Below are 22,125 nucleotides of genomic sequence, written 5' to 3' on the forward strand. Positions count from 1 at the left end.
CTGCCATGAGGCACAGGAAGTGTGAGCCCCAGGAATGGGGCCCTGAACACAGGCAGATGTGTCCCCCTCTTTTCGGGGTAAGCAAGCAGTGGATGGTATCCCGTTAGCAGAAACCCCGGGCAATTCCAATGGGAGGCCATGGTCAGAGGCACCGCCAAGCCAAGCCTAGAGGCAAATCTGTGACCCACCTGTAACACATACAGAACTTTCTAGATCTGGTTTCAGGGAGGCAGCAGCGCCTGTGCCATTTCCTGTTCCTACACTTGTCAGTCCCTCTCCTGCTTTGGATTGTCTCGTCTCCTTACTCGCGTCCCTGTTAGTTACCATCTGTCCTTCCTGGAACTGGGTGAGGAGAGAATGGGCTAGAAAGCCTTGTGCTTTTCTCTGGTGCGGCCCTGGCACAGCTCCCACCCCCAGCTCAGGCCCCCAAGGAGAGAGGGTCAGAGACCCCTTCCCCACCCACGGGTGCCAGTTCAGCACCCCTGTTCTGGGAATCCCAGATGGGGTCATCGCCCCCAGTTTTGCCAAGAGCTGTCCAAGGCCCTGAATGAGGCTCGGTGGGTCTGCAGCATCTGGGTGCTGATGGGGACCGGGGCAGAGAGGGGACTGGAGGGAGGTGGCGTCACGGTATCCAGGACAGTGGCTGTGCACCCTGGTCTGTTCCCCTTGGTCTGCGAGACTTGGCCCCTTGATGAACGACATGCTGAGGTCATCGCACAAAGGCAAGAGATGTCCCAGGAGTAGAATCCTTCCCCATTTCTGGAAGCAAAGGGGCCATTCAGAAAGGGGCCAGGGGATGTATTTTTGTCAGTGTGGGGGCCTGGCCAGTAGGACAGAACCAGCACATCCCAAGAGGAAATTCTGTTCAAAGCAGATGGAGGGTTCTGGTTGTTTCAGGCTATTCTAGGGTACACCAAGGTGACCCCTTCTCCTGGCCTTCATATCTGCCAGTCTCGACCTTCCCCCCACTGACCACAGCAGAGAGGTCAGAAGGCTAAAAGTGGCCTCTCCTTGGGCTGGTGAGCACAGCTACTGAGAAATTTGCATGCGTGGGAACCACTGTGGCTTCCTCTACCACACGGCTGGGCCCTGGAGGTTTGTGCAACATTCCAGATGTGTGACAATTACTAGGCCTAGCATCCAGCAAGTCCACCCAGCTCCTGGAAGCTCCCAACTCAGAGGGGCTCTGGTAGTCTGAGAAGAGCATTTAAGACCTTTCATGACTCCAGGCCTTAGGGAAGCTCATTGCATGGGTGCTAATGATGTGTCTCTACCTAGAAGAAGCTAACCTTGCCCTAAAGACCAACCCACATGGTTCGGGTTCACTTCATTCTGGAAAAAGCTCCTTCCACAGGATAGAGTTCTCTGTGGGAGTGTGACCGAAAGACTGCCATGTCTTCCCTAAAAGGAAAAGTGCACCAGGACTATGAGAAGATAGGAAATTCCGGTACAGTGTCCTGAAGGCATGCCTGCTCCCCTTCTGAAATGCCTTTGGTCTGGCGTTCACTGCCAAGGCTAACCACACCATTAGCTAGGCAGCCAGCCCAGAGGCTGCGGTTTGAAGCCTCTATGAAACACCTCGAGGACCCCTCCTTGCTGAGGAAGACAGGAGAGGAGAACAGAGGCTCTGGGGCTCCCAGTTCAGCTGGGAGGGCAAAGGTCACATGCAGACAAAGGCCAGACACACGATGGGAGGTCAAAGCTCCTAGTAGGGAGAGTGGACATCCTGATCCTGAAGGAGAGCTCTCACATCATACCGACCTGAATCCTGGCCCAGCACTTTCTGATCTCAGCTCAGACCCTGGGTAAAATGTTAATTTCTCTGAATCTCAGTGTGTTGTCCTCAAAGGGTGACAACAACAACACCCATGCCCGCCAACGGCTCTTGAGAGGATTGTAGGAAAATGTGCAGGTCTGTCTTTCAGCACAGTCCTTGGCACAATCACTCAGTATTGTTACTCTAGGCACGAAGTCCTGCCTGAGGCCAGAGGAGGGGTGATGCCTTTGGTCGGGGTGAGCAGGGAGGGCTGCGGGAAGGCTGTAACTGCGGGCCATGCTGACACCAGAGGTAGGGATGGGACCACACCACCGCGGCAGCCCTAGCCCTTGCCAAGCCCCCTTCTAAATGGATTATTGTTTATTGGAGGCTTATCCCATCTCTCGGGTTATGAATTATTTACCAGATAATGACTTCCTAATTGTTAATGACAGCTGCCCCAAGGACATGCTGACATACCTTTTGAAGCCACAGTGCTAATTGTGGGGAGTCCCAGAAGCCCCCATGTGGCCACAGCCAGAGTGTCACTCCTAAGGACAGAGCCTGACTGGTCCTTGGGATAGACCATAAACCCAACATGATACAGATAAAGAAACTGAAATCCAGAGTGGGGCAAGGACACGCTCCCAGGTCCCAGAGGCAGCCCTGGGTGGGTCAAGCCCCAGGGTCTCTGGTGGTCATTTCTCCAACGTCTGGGTATAGGCAGCTGGGGCAGTAGTGGGCTGGGCATAAGGTTAGGTCCTCTCTTCGGGAGGTCATGGGTGCATGGGTAGGGAATGAAATGGGTCTGGAACAGGTGCTGAGAGATCTCCTCCCATCCCTGTGTCCCAAGTGAGCAGGAGGGGCCCTGGATGGTCTGGAGGGCACTGTCCACACAGAATCAGGATGTAGCTCTGTGGCTGCTTGGGGTCCCCATGGGCTGAGGGCCACCTCCCTGGGAGCAGAAATCCACTGCTAGACTAACTGCATTCAGCAAGGAAGAGCTACAGGATGACTGAGGTGGCGGGGGCGGGGACGGGGGAGGGAAGTAGGGGACTGGGGCGGGGGGGTGGGGAGAGGGGGATGAGCACACCCATACCTTCCTTGAAAGCGCATTGGGTCCTGAAGAGACTATGAATTCAGTTCATGACTCAGTTGGAGTCCTAGCCCCTGAGAATAATAATAGCAAAACTTTGTAGGGACTACGTTTCCGGCACTATGCTAGGGGTTAGGCTATACGAACTCTTTAATCCTTACAACCGCCATATGATGTGGGTGTTATTACAATCCTGATTTTTCAGATGAAGAAGCTGAAGCAAAGGGAGTTTCAATAATATGCCAGAAGTTGCACAGCAGGTAAGGGGCAGGGCTGGGATTAGGACCAGGCAGTCCGGGTCTGTGCTCTTGACCATTATGCCATATTGCTTAGTAGACATGTTTCCCAAATGAATGGATGCAATGCTGTGAGACCCCTTTGGATAGGGGACGCACCTTCTAAATGTGGCTTGAATGTGAAATCGAGCATATTGAGACTCTGGGTTCCAGCGGGATTCGGGGAGGCCTATTTCCTCCTGGACTGTGCCTGGAACAGCAGAAGGAGACCCCAGCCTAGGGTGTGTGGTACCCCCAGGGGACAGTGGCCTTGCAAGGACAAGGTCAGTGCACCACCCTCCCCGCCCTAATGTGGGTCCTGTGATCTGTGGCTGGCCCTTGAACGCACAAGAGAGATAGGTTGAATAGAGAGGCCCCTCACACATGCCCCTCGCTCATCCTATAAACATTCCAGAGTGTTCTTTGTGCCAGGCTCTGGGGAGGGACCCAGTGACCGAGACACAGCCCCTGCCCTTGAGGCACTGCCAGCTGTCTCCCAGGCCAGAAGAGACAAGAGCCAGGTGCGCCAGGTACGAGGGTGCCCAGATAGAAATGGAGCAGAGAGGCTGAAGGACTCAGGAGCAAATGAGCAGAGGCACGGGCTGTGTGCGTTGGCTTTTTCTATCATCAGCTCCTTTTCAGCGCTCATTATGTGCTCAGCTCTGCGGGAGCTTGGCCGCCCACCCCTCACCCTGAAAGCTCACAATGGTTGGGGAATGAGCCTCGAGCACGCCGGACAGTGAAAGGACCACACTTGACCTGAGAAGACGCGAACGGCTGTCAGGGAGAGGAGCTGCGTCAGGAAATCCGAGAAGATTCCCGTGAGTGGGTGGCTGGGAGCTCTCTGCCAGGAGATGGGCGGGGATGGGAGAGGCTTTTCCGGGATGTTCGGGCTTGCGGGACATGTGATGCACCCAGGCAGGGTCTGTTAGGAGCACAGGGTCTGTCTGCATGGGAACAGAGGCTGTGCGTGTGAGAGCATCGAGGGGCGGGTGGTCACAGGAGGTGCGTTAGGCTGGCTGGCGTGGGGTCTGATTTACCTTACCTGATTCACAAAGTCAGGAGCACGTACCCTTGTGCAAGACGGCAGAGCACTTAGAGTGCATTTTGGAAAGGCTTGAACTGGTGCTAAATAAATCATCACACTGCTTATTCTGGGATGGAGAGGCAGGGTGCCTCCTCTACACGCTAATGGGAGGGCGAGGCTCTGCTGCTGGCTGGCGCGTTGTGCACGTAGGTGAGTGCCGATCTAAGAGACCCTGGATGGATCCTCTCTGGGTCCTGACTTTCATTTCCCACTTAGAGCACCTTCCTGACTACCTGGAGAAGGGGGAGGGGGCGCGGGTTAATTGTTACCTCCTATGCCGTTACTAGGTTACTCTGTAAAAGCAGAAATATGCTTTTAATGATTTTTTTTTGTTGTTACTTTCTTGTGAACCAGATGCTTTTATCTAAATGAGTTGCTACAAAAAAAAAAAAAAAAAAACCCACACACAAAAAAAACCCCCAACCCGTGAAGGTGCTAGGCTGTGTCTGCCATGCACTGGCAAACCATTGCTCTGGGAGTGAGGCATAAGCCCCCAACGCTTTCAGCACCCAGCTTATGTACAGAGCAGGAGGGAGGTACCAGCAGCTAACATTAGCTGTGGCCTGGACGACAGGACCCGGTGAGGCAGTGGAGTGGCCTCTGGCTGCTGGTGGTGATTCTGTCTCCCCTTCAGGTGGGTGGGGGGAACGGCACAGGTCTGGATGACCTGTCATCTTTAGGCCTCTTGGGTCATGGTGGGTGGAAGGAAGGACAGTTTTCTTTCTGGGTTATTGAGCTTGACACGTAATAGGTGTTCAGCTAATGTTTGTGGAGGACAGACTGGTACATGAGATGATCAAGAAACCATAGAAACACAGTAGTTAGGAGCATTCTCGCGCAGTCCCTGGACAGACGGATGCACGGTGCTTTCCCTGAGCAGGGCTCTGGTGGTGGGGCCGTTACTAGCCTACTTGGTATTTCTGTGCAAATGAGATTTCTGTGCAAATTAGCGTACCTCCCTCTGAGCAGTCATAGTACACAGCTGAACTTGGAAGGTGCAGGCTGGGTAAGTCCCCACACCCCCCAGGCCAGGTGCCCTCCTGTAGGGCACAAACTCGCAACTGTTCCCAGCAGCCCCGGCCACTGGGGCACATTCAAGGTAAGGAAGGAGACAGGTCGCTTGGAAAATCAAACTTGGCCACAAAAATAAACTCTGAGGTTTGCAGATAAGCTATTTCTAGCTCAGGTGCCAAACGAGGTTTTGCAGCTAGAGTGAACCGCTGTGTGCGCCCCACCCCAGTCCTGCTAACTAACGGGAACTGCACCGAGTATCTGCTCTTCCCGAACAGCACTGCTTCCAGAAATGGGGAAGGATTCCACTCCTGGGACATCTCTTGCCTTTGTGCGATGACCTCAGCATGTCATTCATCAAAAGGGCCGAGTCTTGCAGACCAAGGGGAACAGACCAGGGTGCACAGCCACTGTCCTGGATACCGTGACGCCACCTCCCTCCAGTCCCCTCTCTGCCCCGGTCCCCATCAGCACCCAGATGCTGCAGACCCACCGAGCCTCATTCAGGGCCTTGGACAGCTCTTGGCAAAACTGGGGGCGATGACCCCATCTGGGATTCCCAGAACAGGGGTGCTGAACTGGCACCCGTGGGTGGGGAAGGGGTCTCTGACCCTCTCTTCTTGGGGGCCTGAGCTGGGGGTGGGAGCTGTGCCAGGGCCGCACCAGAGAAAAGCATGAGTCTTTCTAGCCCATTCTCTCCTCACCCAGTTCCAGGAAGGACAGATGGTAACTTACAGGGACGCGAGTAAGGAGACGAGACAATCCAAAGCAGGAGAGGGACTGACAAGTGTAGGAACAGGAAATGGCACAAGCGCTGCTGCCTCCCTGAAACCAGATCTAGAAAGTTCTGTATGTGTTACAGGTGGGTCACAGATTTGCCTCCAGACTTGGTGGTGCCTCTGACCGTGGCCTCCCATTGGAATCGCCCCGGGGAGCCTCCCAAAAATACCTATGCCTGGGTCCCATCGTGAGAGATTTTGATTTAACAGATCTGGGGCATCTAGCTGGTTAACAGAGTGTTTTAAAATGTCCCCAGGAGGGGTGCCTGGGTGGCTCAGTGGGTTAAGCATTTGCCTTCGGCTCAGGTCATGGTCTCAGTGTCTTGGGATCGAGCCCCGCATCAGGCTCTGCTCAGCGGGGAGCCTGGTTCCCCCCGACCCCCTCTGCCTGCCTCTCTGCCTACTTGTGATCTCTCTCTGTCAAATAAGTAAATAAAATCTATAAAAATAAATAAATAAAATGTCCCCAGGTGATTTGAAAATGCAGCCAGAGTTGAGAGCCACTATTCTGACTCGGAAGAGGCAAACAAGAAGCTGATGTTACAAGACGATTTGATATGAGGTCCTATGACAAGGCTGGGGAGAAGAATTTATGCTGACATCAGAGGCTCTTCTCCCAAGGGGCCCAGCAAAGGGAGCACAAGGACAGGATACACATTAACCACTACAAAATCCTGAATGTGGGCACATCGGTACGATCCATAGGAAAAGAAGATACTCCAACAGCCCGTAGGGTTCATGTGAAAGAGTTCTGGGGTTGGGGCGAGGTGCCCGGGGTTGACTGTGGGATGGCAAAGTACCCAGGCTTTTGGGTGGCATGATCCAGGGGGTAGGTTTTAGAATATCTGAAAAGGGTAAGTAAATGACCTATCGTCCAGGAACATCGTTCTGCTGATCTCTGTAATGTCCATGTCAATTCAAGGCTTGGAGTCCAGGAATTGGGGAACACCTGTGAGTTGAGAGCAGTGTTAAGCGTAAAGTGCACTGATGCCCATCCTCACAAGAGCAGTTAAATTAGAAGGTCTGGGGCAAAACCAGGCATCTGTAGGTTTTCAAGCCTCTCCAGGTGACTTTAGCGTTCACTGAGAGCTGGCATTGCCAGCCCAGGAAGACGTGCCCGTCTTCTCCCGGGGACTAGGAAGGTCAGGGGTTGCCCTCAGCGAAAGCAGACGAGATGGGAGACTCAGCAACTCTACGAGGCGTGCCCAGAGTTAGTGCAGAGTTGGGACAAGAGCCCAGTGGCTGCCTCCCAGTCCAGGGTCCTGTCCATCCACTGCCTATGAGGCCACTCTGTCCTGTGGTCCTATGATCTTGGAACCAAGACTACCTGATCTGGTAGTCATGATGTGGAGACAAGAGGACAGTCCCTGTCTTTAAGGAACTCATGGTCCAGGAAGGAAGGTGAGAAGTGCAGCCCAGGAAGGCACGAGTGACAAGATCCCCAAAGGCTGCAGAGCACGAGGCAGCTTTGTGTTGGCCAGGCCAGGTCTGGGACGCAAATCAGAAAGGTCATGACCAGTTCCTTGGCTCTGGAGAGGCAGTCGGGACCTTAGGACAGAACGAAGCCCCAGGGACAGGTGAAGCAGTGGGAGTAAAGGGACCGCAGAGAGAAAGGAAAGCAGAGGAAAATCTTCTAGCACCAGTGCCCTCACTTACAGGCAGGAGGAGGAAGAGAGGCCACAAAGATGGAGTGACACGGCCCCCCAAGCCAAGAGAGAAAGGGGATCTTGGTCTCCTTGAAGCTAGCAGGGAGGTCACTGGCTGACCGTTAGGTGGACAGAGCAGGCGGAGGTCTTGGCGATGATGGGAAAGGTGGGGCTCTGTGGAAGGTTCTGTGGGGAGGGGGTTGGAGTGGTTCCATGGCCTCCTCAGAGGGCTGAGTGCCCAGAGCCCAGTGGGTGGGGGCTGCTGGGGTTCCCAGGGTGGGGCTGTGAGAGGAAGCAAGGACGAAGGACAAGTCAGTGACAGAGTGGATGTGTTGCAGAAGGTAGTGCTGAGATGTCTGCCCACGGGTCTGTCTTTGGGTGGGAGCCATGGAAGCCAAAGGTGATGGATGAGAGAGAAGGAGGAGGAGGGAATGAAGCCGGGTTGTTGAGAGGGAGGGAGTGCAGGGGGTGGGGTGCAGGAGTGTGGCTGGCAAGGGCACCTTCGGAATGGCTTCGCCGGTGAAGCCGCCAGAGAGTGCGGAAGTCCAGGGTACGGCACGCGGCGTCCTCTAATGGAAGGGTTCCAAGTCCCATCAGCTCTGGAGGCATCTGCAATGTCCTCTCAGGATGTAGGGCACGCAGCGGGGTAAGGGGCCTGGGTGGGCAGTGCTGGGGCGGGGATGGAGGTGGGGGAGTCCGCAGAGGGGCGCTCATCAGCACTGATGGGGACCCGTGGTTGCCCTTCACCACCTCCAAAGTCTAGGTGTCTGTTAACATCATTCTTGGCTCAGCCTTGGGTTCTGCACAAAACAGATCCTCAGCTCTACCTCCCCTGAGCACCTGCCCAGCCAGGCTCCCACACTGCAGTGCAGGGATCAGGTTTCACTCCTACTAGCCCGTCCTGGCACTGCACTCTGGGCCCCTGACAAGCACAGCGCAGCCCTCCCAGCTTTGCAGCAGGGCGGGGCCCCCTTTGCAGCAGGGTGCACACAGCCCGGTGATGCGGCCCAGTTTCCATAGGAAAGTGATAGTTCTTTCCACTGGTCACCAGGGGACAGACCAGGTTGTGGAGACTCCTATCTTCTTGGGAATCAGTGAAGTCCTGCTTGTGAGGGAAAAGGGAAAAGCATGACCGGGCAGCAGGCCACGTGCTCCGGTGTTCTCAGGAACCGTTGTGGCTGTGTGTGCGGGGATGTGTTTACCGAGGGCCCTGGCAGGTGTTGTGTGGGGGTGGTGGCGGGGGAACTGGGGATGAATCAGATGTGATTCCCATCCTCCAGGAACTGGCCAGGTGGTAGGGAAGACTGACGTGGGTTCGCCGTGGGGACACCAATCCAGGGCTGGATCCATGACGTATCCTATCCACGTCCCTCCCTATCCTGTAATACATGTTTCTTGAAGCCTGGGATAAACAAGAGCCATGTGCCACCCTGCGTCAGTGGGAAGGAACAGAAGATTCCAAGATAAAGGCTGTCACACCCCTTACCCTGGGTCTCAAGACGCCCTTCACCCCTGCCACACTCACAGCATCTAAGACTTGAAGGCTTCTCCTTGGAAAGCTGACTTTTGGGAACAGCATGCCTTGGTGTCAGACACTCCTCTCTAGGTCTGCCCCCTCTGGGAGCTGGGAATGCCATCATCATCAGATCCAAGATGCCACTATCACCAGATCTGTCTGGTTTTCCAACTCCCCTCCTCTCACGTGACAGTCACAGAAGCAAAGCAAATGACCTAGGCCCTGGGACAACTAACCAGGACGGCGGCTCAGTTGCTTGGAGGTGCTGTTAGATGCTCGCCAACAGCCCAAAAGCTCCCAAAGCCAGAAACCCAACTGCTCCCGCTGGCTGTCCCCATTGGGCTGCTCGGTGGCAGCAGGCTGGGTGCCCAGTGGACGTTTCTCCTATTTTGGCAGCTGGTCCAGGCCCAGCCTGGAGCTCCTCCTTCTTCTTGCTGACAATTAGGGCTACCCGCAATTCAGAATCCTAGAGCTGCAGAATCCCGGAGCATCCTTCTCCAGGCCTCCCTGCTTCTGTGGCACAGTCCTGGCCTGCTGGGTGGGTATTCAAGCATTCTCACCAAATCTTTCCATCGGATTTCTGCCCGCACAGTAGGCCACCTTCCCCACAACTCTCCTGGCTACCTGGTCTTTATAATCCAGGTTTGGAAATCCTCAATCAAACTTTGAGGCCAGACCTCTATAAATTTAATCCAAGGAAATAATCAAATCACTATGCTAAGATATATATATGCAAAAATGTTCGTTGTGTTATTATTTGTAGGAGTGAAATTGAAAAATATGCTAAATGCCCACCATTAGGGCACTGGATAAAGTAAATTGTGGAGATTATTATATCCAGATGATATGCAGAGTTCAAAAGTGCTATAGATTTGTGTTTACTGACATAAGAAGTGTACATGTGACATAACATAGAGTCAAAAGAACGCGTCGCTGAGCCATACATACAGCGTGATCCCACGTATGTGTGTGTGCACGGTGCACGTGTGTGCGTCTGCACGTACACTTTACATATGTGCATACAAAGAAAGTCAGGAAAGGGACACCAACACAGTTGTTTCTCAGGATTACGATTGTAAGCAATTGCTGTAATTTTAGGTGCTGTTTTTAAAGTATTTTTACAATGATCAAATAGCCTTTTACTGATATCGAATACTACTACTTTAATAACAAGAAAAGTTAAATTGCCAAGGAAGTATTACAGTTTTGAGGAGCTTAAAGGTCACCTAGCTCCTGGCCACCCCTCCTGGGGAGCGGGAAGAGCTCCCCCCATGCTCCTAGATTATTTCCAGGGGGATTGGGGTCCACTGTCTTTGCTGGGTTCTAATCCCACATCTATATAAAAATCTCCATGACCAGAAGGCAGAGAGGACCCGCTGTTTACCTCCTCACTGCCCCTGGAAAATCAGTGTTAGAGAAGATAGCTGTCAGTGCCCAGGTCGGATGCCTTCCTTATGTGCAGGCGAGCTGAGCAGAGACTTACCTTTTGATGTCCGTCTCTGGCAAGCTCAGGATTCGTCCCCAGGATGCAAAAACCTTGATGGCAACCAACACTTAGCACAGTGTGAGCATCACCGGGAGGCCAGGCAGTCTAGAACGAGAAGGAAAAGGGTGGGGCTGGGGTGGGAAAAGGTATCATCGTCTGCAGAAAAATCTCTTTGGAATTCCAGTATCTTAGACAGTCCCCACCCACGCAGGCGCTTGTCCCTGTGTTGAATTTCTGAGTGTGGACCCTTTCACATGGAGTGTGTCCAAACACTGCCACAGGCACTCCCAGGCAAGGGAAGGGTCAAGTGGGCAGCAGAGTACCCCAAGGGGCAGACCCTAGAGGTGCCTCCTCCGTCCCCCAAACACACAAAGCCCTAATTCCCACAGCACAGCCACTAGCATGGGTAAGGGAGAATAATGACATTGCCTTCCATCTGACTCAAGCCAAGAGACTCCAAAGACAGGGCGAAACACGAAATTTAGGCCTTTAATCTAATGCTGAAAAGAGAAGAGGACACAAACTCTAGAATTACAAAAGCGAATCACTACTTCTTTTAGATAATGGGCAAGAAGACCTTGAGGAAGCAAAGGATGGGTTCCCTGGAGAGAATAAGTTTTTTTAAAAAAAATATAGATTAAATACCTAGTAGAAAGAGCCTATCTGTTATGGTGAGGCAAGGCTATTCCCAGTTCCCTCTTTCAAATCTAATATATGTGAAAGCTGTCTTCACGACAAGGAATGGCAACCTCCACTGCAAAAACACGGCTGTCATTACCCAGGAATCGATATATTTTTCTAAACTGAATATATCATTATCAATTGATTTTCCTGTTTCCTCTTAGCACTCCAGAGTCCTGGATAGCAGGGGAAAGCTTTAATGTGATATGAGGGATTTGGACAGGTAAATAAGTTATTGTAAACTAATTCCACCTTGCAATGAGCTTCTCTCCAACAACACAACAGGTCTCTCTCAGAGCCTCTCTCCACCGAGCTTTCCCAGCTGCCACTGACGGAGACACACGCAAGCCATATCAAATAGCCATTTTCAAGCTGAAGGTGGCATAAATATTATTTTTTCCAAGGAGAGAGCGTTCCCTTTACGATTAAGAAATAACCTCTGTGGGGAAGCGAAGGAAGCCAAGGTCACCATTTAATTCTGACACAGAGCCAAAGTCATGAGTACATTTCCTCGACCAAGCCGATGTGAAGCGTGCGGATATATTGATCGCTTTGGCCACAAAGTATCGACAGTACTGGTGATAATAAACGATCGATGTATTTCTGGGAAAGATCCTTGGCAGATATGTGTTGGTGAAGAGAGAGGTCTGGGAGACAGCGGTCAGATGGTTTTTGGATCCTTGAGAATTTTATTCATTCATTCATTCCATAAGTATTTGTTGAGTGTCTGCTGTGTGTCAGGCAATGTTCTAGGCACTGCGGATACAGAAGTGAACAAAAGAGAAAGAAAAAAAAAATTCCTGCCCTAAGGGAGCTCATCTTCTAGTGGAGGGAAACGTAGAATAAACAATAAGCTTGAGAAATAAGTACAAATTGTACAGTATATTAAAAGGTAGGCAGTGGTATGCATTACAGAAGACAGAGCAGAAGATGAATGTCAGGGGACTGAGCTCACGTGAAGGGGATGAGGGACTGGGCCATGTGGGAATCTGGGGTTGAGCATTTGGCAGTGAGAAGAGCCAGTGCAAATGTCCTGGGAGGGTGGGGGTGGAGGGAGCATACCTGTCATGTTCCTGGGCCAGCAAGGAGCCCACTGTGGCTGGACAGGGAGAGTCCAGAAGGACATTCAGCTAGAGAGGTGAATATCTAGATCATGTAGGGCCTTGCAGGCCACTGTAAAGGCTGCTAACTGAGAGCCCAAGATGCTGGCGACCCAGCTCTAGAAGGAGCTCTCATTCTCTGGAGACAGACCTCCCAGGTCTGTCAGCTTAATCTGCTTGCCGTCCCTTCCACCCAGATTGCTCAGCACTCCAGGCTGTGCGAGATGAACAGGGCAAAGGCCAGGCTGGGGCTTGGAGGGGCAGTGGAAGGAGATGAACCACCAGGGCTGCCCAGCTTGCTCTGATGACAGTGGCCTTGTTTTTCCTCCTCTGTGGTCCCCAGAGGCCACTTCTAGAGGAGGTAACTGAACCAAAGTCCTGAACGAAAATACACTATACATGAGGCTGAGTTCTTTCGGACTTTTCCCTAATGTGCTTATGGAGAGATCCTGACATGAGCTGACACGTTAGACATGACAGGTTGTGCTGGATGTCTTGCCCAGGTTTGTTTTCCATGCTGTGTGTCCCCTGATCTGCACGGAGGGCATCACTGAAGCTCGGAGACCCTGGAGACTCCTGGTTAGGTGCAGGCGGTATAGACACCAGGAGACTGGGGAATGGCGTGGGGTTGGGTCTTTATTCCCCTACTTGCCTCCCTCCTTGCAGTGACTTCACAGACTGGCCGTGACCCCAGTGAAGGTCATGGGTGAGGCTGGGGTGCGGTGGGCCCCACAGAGCATCCTCTCTGTGCCTTAGCTTCTAGCTGGAAACTGCCCCACCCTGTCATGCACTGGGGATGGCCATAGCGTGGTCTCTGTACCCCAAGCTCCCATCTTATGAGCAGCCCTGTCTGACTCTCTTCCAACTGCACATTTCAATTGTGCCAATTTCCTATTAAGACCCCAGATGGTACGTTCTCGGGGGCATCAGAGAGCAGGGCTGTGGAATCAGGGATCAGGCGGAATCCCAACCTGCCCCTTAGTTTTGTGACACGGGCTAAGGTATTTAATATCTAGGAACCTTCCTTCTCACTCTTGGAACTAGAGAAACAGATGCAAAATTAGTGGCAGAGGGATCACTGTCCCAGCATTTCCACCACCGACTGCACTACCCTGGGCAAGAGCACCTCCAGGCTGACATCTTTGTCCCCTGCCCCGCCCCACCCCCCAACCAGAAACTGCTCCCTCAAGGGGTTTCTAGCTGCTCTCAGCTCCTGTCTGGCATTAGTTGATGTCCTGGTGATTTCACTTATCTCCTCTTGCACTTCTATCTACCCAACCTCTGCTCCTTGCAGTCAAACCCAGGGCACCCGGAGAACAGACACTATCTTAATATTTGAATCTCTGACCACAGCGCCCATCAAGAATGGACCCAGGAGGGACGCCTGGGTGGCTCAGTTGGTTAAGTGTCTGCCTTTGGCTCAGGTCATGATCCCAGGTCCTGGGATCGAGTCCCGCATCGGGCTCCTTGCTCAGTGGGGAGTCTGCTTCTCTGTCTCTCCCCTGGCTGGTGTTTTCTCTCTCTCTCTTTCTCTCTCACTTGCTCATTCTCTCTGTCTTTCTCTCAAATAAATAAATAAAATCTTAAAAAAAAACCCAAAAGAACAAATCCAGGAAACAACAGGGAGACAGGTATGGTTTTCCATCTCCAGGGGAGGCCTTGACTTTGACACCTGTGGTCAAACTGACCCCTTCTCTTCCACTCACTTCATCATCAAAGGGCAGCTTCCAGGTCCAAGGAAAATGCAATTAAAAAGCCAAGGGATGGGGTGCCTGGGTGGCTCAGAGGGTTAAGCCTCTGCCTTCAGCTCAGGTTGTGATCTCGCGGTCCTGGGATCAAGCCCCACATCAGGCTCTCTGCTAGGCGGGGAGCATGCTTTCCCCTCTCTCTCTGCCAGCCTGCTTGTGATCGATCTCTCTCTCTCTCTCTGTGTCAAATAATAAATAAAATCTTTAAAAATAAATAAACAAAAAGCCAAGGGATGAGGGATGTTTTACTTTCATTTAAAAAATACCGTGGGTGGTTAGTCAACGCCTGTGAAAGGGGTCTTACACTGTCCCCCCACCTTGTCAAGGCACTTAAGAGATGCTAATTGGGTCTGGCAGGGCATAAAAAGGGCCAATATGAAATTCCCTCCAATGGGGTCTTTGGGTTAAATAACTGCAAACGATGGGAGATCTTTAAAAATTAAACCTAAAGAAATGTTTGCGGCCATTCTCACTCTAAGTCTATAAATAAAGATGGCTCCTGCCAGGAACCAAATTGATAGCCAAGAGAATTACAAATAAGGGCCCCAGGAATTTTTTTTTTTTAAACTTTCCTATAAAAAATACCACTTATTTGTGGAGCATAACAAATAGCATGGAGGACAAGGGGAGTTAGAGAGAAGGGAGTTGAGGGAAATTGGAAGGGGAAGTGAACCATGAGAGACTATGGACTCTGAAAAACAATCTGAGGGTTCTGAAGGGGCGGGGGGTGGGAGGTTGGGGGAACCAGGTGGTGGGTATTGGAGAGGGCACGGATTGCATGGAGCCCTGGGTGTGGTACAAAAACAATGAATACTGTTACGCTGAAAATAAATTAAAAAAAAATTAAAAAAAAAAAGATACCAATTTTTGGAGAGAAACTGCCCTTAAGAGAGGATAAACCAATTAAGGAGTCTCCCATCTGATGCGGGATCAGAGTCTAGCCCTGCCCGGGTCTTGACCAGACTACCCAAGTACTGCCCCACGCCCAGGCAGCTCGCCAGCCCTCAGCCAACCAGGAAGCAATGATTCTCTCTTCCTCGGAAGGAAAAAACAAAGCCACTAGAGGCTGCAAACTGTGGAAGAAAACCAGCTCCCACCTTCCCGTCGGCCCAGGCTCAGGACCCTGTGGCTCCCCTGGCACTGGGGGCTCGCAGACCTGCTCTGATTGTATCCAGCAAGGGTGAACTCTCATTCACATTCTCTTAAGAAGAGGGAAAAAACAACCCATCCATTAATAACATCCACCAGGGGTTCACCAAAGCCTGCAGGCATCCTGCCAACCCCAAAATAAACACTCTCAAAAGGTTTATCCATCAGGTTGGCGACAGTTCACGGGCTGAGGGGTCCAGAAGGCACCGCTCTTCAAGAAGGGAACAGACGCATGGAGATGGAGTGCTTTGCGAGAACCCGCCCAACACAGTGCGGAGGTTTCTTCTTTCCATTAAGGAGCCAGGACCGGCCACTGATGAGATCCATTACTTATTTCCAAAGCTAGGGAGGCACTGGCTGGCCAGCCTTCGTGCAGGCTTGTGTTCTTCAAAGAGAGGATCTGCAGAGGCCGTGACTCCTGACTGAGATGGAATAACGAAATTTTCATAATGTTTGAAGTTTACAAAGCCTTGCTCATGCCCATTTCCTGATTTAATTTTGCTCAGAAGTTTATGAGTGGATCACTGTTATTATTCCTATTCTATAGATGGAAAAATAAGAATGGCGCAAAGTTACCCGGCAAATACAGAAGGGAGGGAAATGGAATTGGAACTCTAGGTTTGCAACTTCCATCCCTTGCTTTGTTCCAAATTCATCCACGGCCTTGTCTCCAGGGCCCTGATGGATGGTAAGATTGGAGTTGTCCTGTGTTCACTCTGTACTCCCCACCCCCGGGCTGGATAAAAATACAGGTGTCTGAGGGTATCCTCATCCCGGTCTGGTCTTGGTGAGCCCAAACCAACCCTACGACCCGACTGGATGCTGCCCCCCAACCCCCTCGCCCTCTTCTCTGCAGCCCCTGCGGTGGTCAGCTTCCCAAGTGGCCCCCTCCCACAACCAAGAAGTCACAGATTGGCCCCCACGCCTACCACGAAACCTCTCTCAACACTAAGGCAGCACACCAGGCTCTCCGTTACTATTAACTCAGGATTTCTCCAACTTTTTTTATTCTCACTGTCCCCAACAAGAGAAAAATTCCTTTCAATCCATCTAAATTCTTTCTAACAAGTGTCATTCAACTCTGAAAGGGTAAGATTTTGTCGGGGAGGGTGGAAATGTGGAGGGCATAAGGCATTGTAGTATCTGCGAGTTTTTGTGCCTCCTTCCCCCTTCACTCCTGAACTCGATTTACAACCCTCACCCCTCACCCTGGCCCCTGGCATGCATTCACTGACTTTTTCCAGACCTGCTGCTTCTGGACCCTTTCCTCAGGGCCCAGCACTGACACTTCCTCAGCCTTTATAAACCCAGTTCCTCCTTCTCTCTCTTGCTCCCTGTCCCCAGCACTGTCCTTAATGGCGTCCTGCTCTCTATCATTTCCCTCCTACAGACGGGCCCAGGCCTCCCCACCTCTCATGGGCTCACAGCAACAGCCCCCGAGTGGCCCTGCTGTCACCACGGGGATTGTGCTCAACCTAAGAATAGTCACGGCATTTCTGCCCCAAATCCCTCCATGGCAGGAGCCCCGGGGAGCCCAGGCGCTGTCCAGCCTCCCCCGCCAGGGCTACCCGCCCCACGGACATCCCCAGCTCTCCTTCTGTGACCACACACCTGTCTTCCTCCCTGGATCTCCTCCCGCGTACCTTCACTCCGTCTCCTACTGAAAACTTCTCTTCAGAGTATAGACACTCTGAAGGAAAACTGCTGGAGAGTATCAAGTGCATGCATGTCACCCAAAGACGTTTCTTGCTGGCCCATCTCCAGGTCCTTCTTGGCTGGTCTGGGCAAGGAGAATGAGCAGAGAAGGAAAATGGGGTGTCCACACACAGACTTATTAGATCCCAAATTGTGTCTTGATAGGGCTCTGCCAGACACAAGGACTGAAAAAGTTCAGGAAAAAAAATTTTTTTTTCGAATCAACCCCCTCCCCCACATACCCGCCCCTCATTGTCTTGTTACACAGCAGACCTCTCAGCAACTGCATTATGGGACTGGTCTTACTCGGCCCCACCACTCAGCGCCAGCCCGCATAGTCCCCTCCTCCCCAGTTAGGACACATGTGCTTATCACTGGAACTGGAGCCGGCATGACCCTTGCATTTTCTGGACACCACAAACTGAGGAGGGAGGTGGCAATGCCAGAGGACCCTCCCCACCCCCCAAGCCTGACTTGCTGCATTTAAGATGTCGGTGGAGTGTGTAGCACCTGGCACATAGTAGATGCTCAGTAAGGCTCTGTTGAAGGAAGGAAAACGCCTACCAGACTCAACTCATTTTCTACAATTTTGCTTCACACATCTGGAAGTTCACACCATGGTTTCATGACTGGAATACAAACCAGCTAGGAAAAAAAAAAAGCAGACATTGCTTCCAGATTTCACTCTTATGAACAGGCCTGCATCTTCCCTTTAAATTGCAATAATTCCTTCCCAGATGTTGCTTCTCCTTCAGACCCATAAATTGAAGCTTTTCATGATGACGCCTCCCATTTGCCTGGTGCTTTGGGCTCTCTGGAGTGCTCGCGCATCTTCTCCCCTTCATTAGACCGCCACGCGGACCCCAGGAGAAGCGGGATAGGCACTGACATCTCTAATTCACTGACAAGGGAGGCCAGCTGCCAATACCTCCAAGTGGACTGCGGTGTGAATGGGTTCCCCTCTCCTGCCTGCTGCTGCGAGGTCAGAAGTACCCTCTTTTCCAGCAACCCCCAGGTCTCCGTGTGGGGTGGGGCATCCACAGAGGCTCACCCCCTCCATGGTGGCCTCAGTGATGCTGCCCACTTCAAACTCTGACTCAGAGGTGCGCAAGTCTCTTCCCTTGGTTCTCCCTGACATGCCTGTGAGGCTGTACCATTTCAATAAGGCCTGTCTAGAATCTTGGAGTAAAACAGAACGGTTGTCCAACTGGCGGGTGGCAGCTGTGGACAGAGGAAGTTGGACGTGGCCAGATATGTTGGCTTCCCAGCTGTCTCCAGGATGGTCTATGGCCCCAGGCAGGTTTGTTCCAGCTCCGCGGGGTGGCCCTCATGTTAGCATCAATCACAGAGCAAGTCACACTCAGGCAAGAGCCCACCTCAAGTCTGGACCCCACAGGCAGAGCCCGAGAGAGCGGAGCTTCCCCTTTTCTTTCCACCTTCCCTGATCTCCGTTCTTGGGAGGCCTGTCTCGCTCCTGGTGACTGGCCCTAAGGCTGTTGGTTTTAGTTCTTCAGGTGAGGGAGAGACTTTGACCTGCACCCTAAGACCTCAAGTAGCCAACCACAATAGAAAACACCTGAGTCCTCTATATGGCCCACAGCCGTGCACGTCAGGGGGCAGGGGACATTTGTGGGGACAGGAGATGCAGCCACCACACCTGTTCACTGGACCTGGTGGCTGCTAGTGCCCAGGGGTCCCACAGCATCCTGTCCTCTGGACACCTCCTGCCCACAACTTTAGAGAGAAATGATGGGCAAAAGTGAGTCCACGGCATAAAACATGTTGGGCTTTCAGACTCAGTGTGTTTCTGGTCTGCTCAGGGAGACACAGAGAGATCTGACATGCCCTTCACCCAACTCGGAATCCCCACGGCCTGCGTGGCCCGGCCAGAGCCGCCTTTCGGACTTATATCCTCATCCTTGTCGCAGAGGTTCAGGGGCTGGCCTGGCCTGTGTGTGTGGTCGAGAGCGTGTAGGAAGGGCACTCAGCACAGCCCGTGGCACCGGTGATGGGAGGCTACAACCGTTAGAGAGCCATGCCTGCTAACTGAAGTTCACAAGGGGTGCTCCTAAGATCCACATGGTGCCACGGGGAGGGCTGGGACTCACACGAGGTGGTGCTTTCTTTCTCGGCTCCTCCCTACAGAAGCAAGCACGCGGGGACAAATGCACGTTTCCTGGGAGGTGGTGGAAGCAGTGGGCTGACCCTGGGTACAGGACACCAGGGTCCAGCTGACACTGGTCGGCTGCCACTCCCGCCCCCGCACGCCCCCAGCTATGCTCCTGAATGTCCTCTGAGAGGGCAGCTTCAGCCTCTCCCCACCCCTCCACCCAGCAACTGGTATACCAGACTCCAGGCCTGAGAGAAGACGCTACTAAGGCTCCCGTTCCCTCGCTCCACCTGGGTTCCGAACCCAAGCCGACAGGGCCAGCATCTGAAAACCATCGCTTCCTCGCCCAGTGAAAAGCTGTTTTATTTGAGTTGAGATTTGAGGCTGTTTCTATACTCTCAGAGAAAAAAAAATTGTGAAAGAAAAGCCTTTGGAGATTACAGTACTTTTTACCCAGATACGATGAGTTATCCATTTAAAAATAAACCACAGACAGGCATGTTTCTCCGTACCCAGGCAGAAAGCAGTCATTACCAGGAATTTCTCTAAGTTCTCTGCTTTTCTTGGCCAATATAGAAACAGCCTAGGAACTGAAAATAGAATTAGGAGCTAATTCTGTTTTCCTGATCTCTACCAACGTGTATAGGCAAGTGGCTTGATTGTATCATGGCTTCACGTTCCATCTGAAAATAATAATAAATAATAATAATAATAATAATAATAATAAACATGGAGGCATGGCTCACCAGCATCGCCGTACTGCTGCGATGTAAACCAGCGACTGAGGAGCCAGGCCAGAGCCCAGAGCAGTGGATACAAGTGCCCAGAGTCTCTGAGCTGCGGCCTGGCAAGGCTGGATGTCCAGGTACAGGCAAGAAACCAAAGGCAGGCGCCGGTGAGTGACAAGCTCAAGGTCACACAGCTAATAAGCAGGAGAGGGAGGACAGCGGTGCTGGTTTCCAAACTTCCCCGCTGACCTCTTTCTCCCCCTAGTCTCTCTGCAGTTGAACTGGACCTGAAGATTCCAGGAAAGTCCCCTAGAAAGGTTAAACAACTTTTCAAACCCAGTCTTCCTTCCTGTGGAATGTCCCTGTTTTCCTCTCTCCTCTCCAGCTAGCAGTAAATCAAATATTCCTTGCTGCATTACTTTTCAAGCTCTATGTTTCTAAATCCAAAGACATCTATAAATAATACATACTCATTTATATGTACATTTAAAAGATTAAAAAAAAGCCATAACAAAGATACCTGTAGATTCTTCTGCATACTAATGGCTTATTTAAGACACAGTGGGAGCAAATGGCCAGGAGCACAGGTAACCACAGACATGAACTTCCCTCCAGTGCATTGCGGCTGCACCCCAGAGCAGGGAGCCTCCCTTCGGAGCACTCCATTCACTGCTTCTCTCCCACGGTCACATTTAGCCATCTGCTTCTTCTTTTATATGTGGGACTGTGTATTTTTTCCCCTCTTCAGTTTTATATGAAACATTTAGCAATGAAGTAGCAAATAAAAATACTACATATCATCTAGAATTCATATAAAATTGTAGTTGGCTTGAACGTATCTAAAGGTTGATAAAAAGAAACACATAGATGCTTCTTAAAGGCTTATTTATATTTTATTACACATTACACACATCACACTCCATTGAGAAAATTTAGAAGTTGATGTGGTTCGCTCTGTCACAAGTTGGCATGGCGAAGATTACCGCGTCTAGAGAACATTCTTCCTTTGGAACGCAATCCATCAGCACGCACTTAGTCTTTGGAAGGGAGGGTTTCTGTACTTCCCCCACCCACCGAGTGTGCACTCTTGGCCTCGGCTAGCGACCCCATCCCCCACCCAGCTGATCCTCACGCCAAAGTGAGCATGTGGCTGGGGCACCATCGCCTCTCAGACAGACACTCAGGTCAGCTAGAAGCTGGCAGAGTTGGCACCCAACCATCACACACCCACACGAGTAAATACAGGATGTCACAAGGCTGCAGACGCTAAGGGCTAAATTAACAAGACTCCTGGGACTGAAGGCGGTCAGAGGAGGGAGGGCTCCCAGCTGCAGGATGGCTCTATATCAGGGTGAACTCTGGGTCCTGGAGGATGAGAGAACCTGCAGGGTCAGCATAGAGACCAGAAGGTTGATGGGTGCCTTGGGGATATCAACGCCCCTCCCCCTCCACTCCGCCCTCCCACAGAGAGAGGCAGGAGATGGAAAGTGTCAGCAGGTGACCTCCAGGCTGGGGAAGGGGCAGGGCACGGACAGCCTCTGGTACTGCGGGCGGGGGGGGGGGGGGCTCTTTTCTGCACCTCAATACTGCCGGCGCCAGCAGCCTCAGCACCTCTCTGTTGCTTGGTCTCTGGGAACACCCCCCCTTCTGCATAACAGGGAGATACACACTGCTTGCCACAGTAGGAGACCTTGAGTTTGCTCATCCCCACAGCACATGCCATGTCCAATGTGTTTGTAGCGGGATCATCTGTTATCTGTCGGCCGTGCAGCAACCATGTATGAAAACTAACACTGAGGAGCAAATTAAGTGATCTGTCTGAGAGCAGCCCTTTTGGATGAGGAAGGGCTGCTGTTGACAAATCTATGAAAATTATACATAAATTATCTAAAAGCACACAGACACATGTCCAGAATGAGGACCTTGATTACGGACATTTTAAATACAACTTGGATGAAATCATCTTGTCTCCTTTGAATGGAGGAATAATAACTGAGAGAAGGGGTGGGAGAAATCAGTTATAACCATCACCTTCCCGACCAAAAAAAAAAAAATTTAGAATTTTCACTTTTCAGGACGAGGATGCCTTAACACACCGAGACGTCTGGGTGTTGCCCTACAAAATGTATTCTAGAACAGAGGGATCCAGAGAAGCCCTAGGGTGGCCTTACAATGGGAAGAAGAAAGTAGGGAGGCCAGGGGTGCCTCTCCCTTTGCAGTAGGACACAGACAAGGATTTAAGGCAACTGGTTTATTTGGGGA

General features: G+C 51.8%; 1 protein-coding gene across 1 annotated transcript in view; it reads right to left on the minus strand.

Moving 5' to 3' along the window:
• Positions 1 to 22,125, minus strand: part of LOC111154102 (kelch like family member 29) — a 301,414-nt gene that overhangs the window by 206,770 nt on the left and 72,519 nt on the right. Inside the window, exon 2 of the mRNA XM_022513488.1 lies at positions 10,650 to 10,757. The gene's annotated coding sequence lies outside the window, so the exon portion shown is untranslated. The remainder of the gene's footprint in view (positions 1 to 10,649; positions 10,758 to 22,125) is intronic.

This window comes from Enhydra lutris, unplaced genomic scaffold (assembly GCF_002288905.1).
Source record: "Enhydra lutris kenyoni isolate GAN:26980312 unplaced genomic scaffold, ASM228890v2 scaffoldscaffold35, whole genome shotgun sequence".
NCBI classification, from domain to species: domain Eukaryota; kingdom Metazoa; phylum Chordata; class Mammalia; order Carnivora; family Mustelidae; genus Enhydra; species Enhydra lutris.